This window comes from Eleginops maclovinus, chromosome 13 (genome assembly GCF_036324505.1).
Source record: "Eleginops maclovinus isolate JMC-PN-2008 ecotype Puerto Natales chromosome 13, JC_Emac_rtc_rv5, whole genome shotgun sequence".
Lineage (NCBI taxonomy): Eukaryota > Metazoa > Chordata > Actinopteri > Perciformes > Eleginopidae > Eleginops > Eleginops maclovinus.
The window spans coordinates 22,665,196-22,671,793 of NC_086361.1; positions in this window are offsets into that span (position 1 = coordinate 22,665,196).

Consider the following 6,598-nt stretch of genomic DNA (forward strand, 5'->3'; position numbering starts at 1 on the left):
TGTATATCAGTATGTAGAGTCTCTACTTTAAAGAGTCCTCTCCTGCTGATGTTCAGGTGTATATCAGTATGTAGAGTCTCTACTTTAAAGAGTCCTCTCCTGCTGATGTTCAGGTGTATATCAGTATAGTGTATTAATTTGTAATAATAAGTTTACCATCTTAAATTAAATCTCTACTGAATTTATTCTTTAATTATGAATCTTTTTCCTTCTTCCTTTAACCTCAGTTCGTTTATTTTTAATTTCTCTAAAATAATTAATTAGCTTTTAAATCATGTCTATCTCCAATCAGTAATAAGCCTTTGTGCCCTTTTAAACTATTATAAAATACTTTGTGCGGCATTTTGTCAATTAATCTAGTATTTTCTTGCTCTAAGACCATTAAAACCTTCTTTAAAGCCACTGGTTTGTTGTGTAATATAGAAATAGGCACATCTTCAAGTGGTTTATTGGGCATACAGGTAGACTGCACACAGCACAACTCCCCCTTAATTCTGCATGACTAATACAATTCACATCAGATAAATTATGCAGGTTTATATCTTGTTTTACGGCCCTCCCTTTACAGGCCTGTTTACAGTAGATGTATTCAGAGTTTACTGCTTCTCCGCCGCCAGATGTTGCCTCCCACTCCGCCGCTCCCGGTGTGCTCTGCTGAGTTGGCCTAATGTCGTTAAACTGCATTAAAAGTGATGAGTAGCCGTGCAAGGCCGCCATGTTGGGACAAACTGCAGTCCACATGCTGTTCTGCTTGATATATAAGTCTGCAGGAAACCCGGCGAATAAAAATGACCCTCGACGCGACCCATATTTTACAGAGGAGTGTTCTTTGAGGGCACTGAGAGCGGGGGACATTCATCATAAGGGCTGGCTTGATGTGGATATGCATGCTGCAGAGAGTGCACGGTGGGGAAGATGCAGCACAGACAACAGGGTACGTTTGATTTGTGCAACACTGTGTGAAGAAAAGGTGGCGCTTCTGCGAGCAGAGACGGGACAACAACCACGACTGATTCATGGCTGTGTTTGCGTTGTTGGTGGTCAACAAAAAGAGCTTTTGATAAATGAATGCTACCTTTTAGAGAGCATGCATGCTACCTCCACTGTTTTTAAATCTCTGACACCAAACAAACCCAAAGCTGAATCCTCACATCTGCATCTTATATCACAATCTGTCTGTTTCCTGTTTTATTTTGAAAGGTGTTCCCCCCCTGTCTTCGTCCGTATCTGCTTCCGGTCTCCGTTGTTGGAAACTCACCTTCTGGTCTTATTTTAACAATGTGATCACGTGACTCCTCCTGATGTCACTGCAGATATTTGACCCCTGGTTATTGGTCACGTTGATGACTGGCCCAAAAAATAGTGTCAGAAAAATAACATAGAAAAAAAAGCGAATTAAAAGAAATCCTGAAAAACTGTCTCATTACTGGAAGTGTTTGTCAGTGTATCTGAAAGTACTAGGTTAGCTACGTTAGCTAGCTAGCTTACAGCAGATCTGAGTCGAATCCTCACATCTGCATCTCATACCACAATCTGTTTCCTGTTTTATTTTGAAAGGTGTCCCCCCCTGTCTTTTGTCTGTGGTTGCTTCCTGTCTGTGTTTTCGCTCCTGTCTGATCACTGATTATGATCACCTGCTGTCGCCCCTGTGTTTCTCCTCCCCTCCCCAGTTGTGTCTTGTCTTGTGATTACCCCTGTGTTTTTAGTCCTGGTGTAAAGCAGTTTTCCCTGGTTTTGGCACCTGGTATTTTGTCTGGATTTCCCTCGTCTGCCCTCCTGTGTCCTCTAAGTATTCCTGGCTGGTTCTAGTTTTGTTTGTTACTTTCCCCTATTATTCTACCTCGTCTGATCCTGCCTTTTTAAGGTTGTACCAGCTTTTAAATGACCTCTGTACTGCTCTTGGGTTCGCATTTCTTGACAAACCCTGACATCTTAGCCAAAAAAAAGTCCCATTTCAACCAGTGGCTTCAATCGATTAAAGACTGTAGCACGTTAATAAAAAACAAAAAAGCCAATCAGTGATTAATCATGATAAGGTTTTAAAATACTAGTATTCCAAATCAATAAATGCGTGGTGTTTTCAGATAGAAATGCATGAAATCTGAGGTTTATTTTACTTTAGTTATTGACATGAAGTCTGATTATGTTCAGACACTAAAGCATCAACAAAGCTGCTGTGACCCCCCTCTGTATATTCCTCTTTCTTTGCCTTTGCATAGAAGCCTTTGCAGACCATTAACGTGCACTAAAACCTATATAACTCACGACAGGAAAGGGAAAAACATGCTGGAAAACATTCAATACTTGGGTGCCTTTTCAAACCCCCCCCCGGGCCCCCCGCGCCTGCCTCTTCATCACATAAAAGCGTTAATACACTTATTCTCACTTCATTATCCTCCTCATGTTTCCCTCCCTGACACAACGGTTTTAGCTCCCGTTTTGACACTGATTAAATTCCCCCACAAACCTAACTCAGCTTTATTGGAAAATTAATGTGTGGGAATGAAAACAGTGTCCGGAAAATGCTCCATAATTACAGTGATGGTTCAATACGACACAACACTGAGACGGCTTTGAGGCGAACTCTCTGAGCTACAAGTGCCTGTGAGGTCGGACCATGGCTTGACACTCAAACTTTTAAATCACTTTTACTTGGCTGAGGTCTTAAAGGGAGGTCAGAAATGTCACATGTTTTGGAACTCTTTCTGCTTTTGCTTTTGAGGACATTGATGGATTGAATAACACTTCTGGATCAGATGTTCTGTCAGTGGAAATGATCAACATATATCATTCAGTTGGACAGCTGAAGAAGACTCTGAGGAAAGCGTTTGCACTACTTTGCAAGTCAAGGCAAAACCATTAATCATTTCGTTAAATTAATGCATGACACTTTCTTCTGTTGTGTTTGTTTATATTCAAACTTTCAAAGCTTGCAACTATTAACAACAGCCACACTTTTTCAAATGACCTCCCTTTACATTCAGCAGCTTCAGGAAACATGAGCAAGAAGCTCCAAACACAACGGAGACCAGGGGACACTAAAGAGAGACGCACACAGCTGGAGACCAGGGGACACTAAAGAGAGACGCACACAGCTGGAGACCAGGGGACACTAAAGAGAGACTCACACAATGGAGACCAGGGGACACTAAAGAGAGACGCACACAGCTGGAGACCAGGGGACACTAAAGAGAGATGCACACAGCTGGAGACCAGGGGACACTAAAGAGAGACGCACACAGCTGGAGACCAGGGGACACTAAAGAGAGACACACACAGCTGGAGACCAGGGGACACTAAAGAGAAACGCACACAGCTGGAGACCAGGGGACACTAAAGAGAGACGCACACAGCTGGAGACCAGGGGACAGTAAAGAGAGACGCACACAGCTGGAGACCAGGGGACACTAAAGAGAGACGCACACAGCTGGAGACCAGGGGACACTAAAGAGAGACGCACACAGCTGGAGACCAGGGGACATTAAAGAGAGACGAGCACAGCTGGAGACCAGGGGACACTAAAGAGAGACACACACAGCTGGAGACCAGGGGACACTAAAGAGAGACGCACACAGCTGGAGACCAGGGGACACTTAAGAGAGACGCACACAGCTGGAGACCAGGGGACAGTAAAGAGAGACGCACACAGCTGGAGACCAGGGGACACTAAAGAGAGACGCACACAGCTGGAGACCAGGGGACACTAAAGAGAGACGCACACAGCTGGAGACCAGGGGACACTAAAGAGAGACGCACACAGCTGGAGACCAGGGGACAGTAAAGAGAGACGCACACAGCTGGAGACCAGGGGACACTAAAGAGAGACGCACACAGCTGGAGACCAGGGGACACTAAAGAGAGACGCACACAGCTGGAGACCAGGGGACACTAAAGAGAGACGCACACAGCTGGAGACCAGGGGACACTAAAGAGAGACGCACACAGCTGGAGACCAGGGGACACTAAAGAGAGATGCGCACAGCTGGAGACCAGGGGACAGTAAAGAGAGACGCACACAGCTGGAGACCAGGGGACACTAAAGAGAGACGCACACAGCTGGAGACCAGGGGACACTAAAGAGAGACGCACACAGCTGGAGACCAGGGGACACTAAAGAGAGACGCACACAGCTGGAGACCAGGGGACACTAAAGAGAGATGCGCACAGCTGGAGACCAGGGGACACTAAAGAGAGATGCGCACAGCTGGAGACCAGGGGACAGTAAAGAGAGACACACAGAGCTGGAGACCAGGGGACACTAAAGAGAGAAGCACACAGCTGGAGACCAGGGGACACTAAAGAGAGACGCGCACAGCTGGAGACCAGGGGACAGTAAAGAGAGACGCACACAGCTGGAGACCAGGGGACAGTAAAGAGAGACGCACACAGCTGGAGACCAGGGGACAGTAAAGAGAGACGCACACAGCTGGAGACCAGGGGACAGTAAAGAGAGACGCACACAGCTGGAGACCAGGGGACACTAAAGAGAGACGCACACAGCTGGAGACCAGGGGACAGTAAAGAGAGACGCGCACAGCTGGAGACCAGGGGACACTGAAGTGAGACACACACAGCTAGAGACCAGGGGGACACTAAAGAGAGACGCACACAGCTGGAGACCAGGGGACACTAAAGAAAGACGCACACAGCTGGAGACCAGGGGACACTAAAGAGAGACGCACACAGCTGGAGACCAGGGGACACTAAAGAAAGACGCACACAGCTGGAGACCAGGGGACACTAAAGAGAGACGCACACAGCTGGAGACCAGGGGACAGTAAAGAGAGACGCGCACAGCTGGAGACCAGGGGACAGTAAAGAGAGACGCACACAGCTGGAGACCAGGGGACAGTAAAGAGAGACGCACACAGCTGGAGACCAGGGGACAGTAAAGAGAGACGCACACAGCTGGAGACCAGGGGACACTATAGAGAGACGCACACAGCTGGAGACCAGGGGACACTAAAGAGAGATGCACACAGCTGGAGACCAGGGGACACTAAAGAGAGATGCACACAGCTGGAAACCAGGGGACACTAAAGAGAGACGCACACAGCATGTTGTAACTGCTGCATGTGTTGAAGGGTTGAGATGTGTCTTCATGTGTTTTGATTTGTGTTGTTATGTTTGCATCGATTCTGAAGCTGCAAGTTTTCTGGGGCCGTCTTTGCGCGTTTGCACCTGCAGGCCACCGTACTAACCTGTTTACTTTATTCCCAGTAAAGAAATTGGATACAAGCTCCGCATTATAATCAAAGTTCATCAAATACAAAGAGCTATAGGTCGACTCCTATGCAGATGAACTTATATAACAGGTGTAAAGCTATATCTCTAACTCCCACACGTTGACTTGTTGATGATGTAAGTCCACTTATCTGGACATTTGGACTCAAGTGGCCTACGTACAACATTCAGCAATATGGAACTTTCATCCACAGAATAATGAAAACACTTCAGTGTGTTCGGTCCTCTGACACTGTGCTTCTGTGATATCTTATATTTCGGGTCATGCTGTGTGGGTGGGTGTGATGCGGTTTTATCCCCTAGTGTTTTTATTATTTATCTAGGAGAGAATTACAATATTTAACATTTTCGTACCTCTACCGCCACGAGACCCAAGGCTGCAGTTTGGTCTTGAGTTCCCATTTTCTTGAAAGCGATATTTCATAAACAACTGAAGGGAGTTCCTTCAAATTTGGCCAAAACGTCCATTTCACCTGAAGGATAAACGGATTAGCTTTTGGAGATCAAAGGTCAATGTGGCGTCAAGTCCAAACGTAACAGACGTACGTTTTCCGTCCCTTCCTCCTGAACAAATGAATACCAAAGCACCATGAGGGAGTTTCTTTAAAATTAGCCAAACCATCAATCTGGACTCAAGGATGAGCTGATTCGATTTTGGGTATCAAAGGTCAATGTGGCCTCAAGTCCAAACCATTCTTGTTGATGCAATACCTCAAAGGCCTGTCCTTAGAAACAAAACCTTGGATGTTTGCGGTCAAAGGTTGAGGTTTTTGGTCCAGGAAATGATTCAGTAGTTAGGACAGTTTCCCCCACATGCTTGTCTGTGTTTCTGTGATATTTAATATCCGGGTCATGCAGTGTGGGATGTTGTAGCCTGGCTGTAGGCAGCCATTACATTCAAACTCCCTTTAGAAAGTAAGAGAATGACCATTTAAAAAACATGTTAATGTCCCCACGCCAACCAAGGCCGAGGACAGAGTATGTCTTTGAGTCCTTCGTCCCTTTCTTGTGAATATTTCAGAAACATCTTCAGGATATCTGTTCACATTTGGCAAAAACATGCATTTGGACTCAAGGAGAAATGATCAAAGGACAACTGACCTTCTTGTGATCTCAATAATGCTTAAAGAAATGTCCTTAAAGGTCACGGTTCAGAACACAGGGGACATTTACATTGGTTTTTGTGCATGTTAATGGTCTGCAAAGGCTGAAATCCCTGTATTGGAAGTATTTCAGCCACCCCCCCACCCTGCCTCTAGCCTGAAATGCCTCCATAGGACTCCTTTGTTTACTTCCGAAACATAGTGACATCACTATGGTACCTTAGCGCTTCTATTGGCTAGCGCTCCAACAC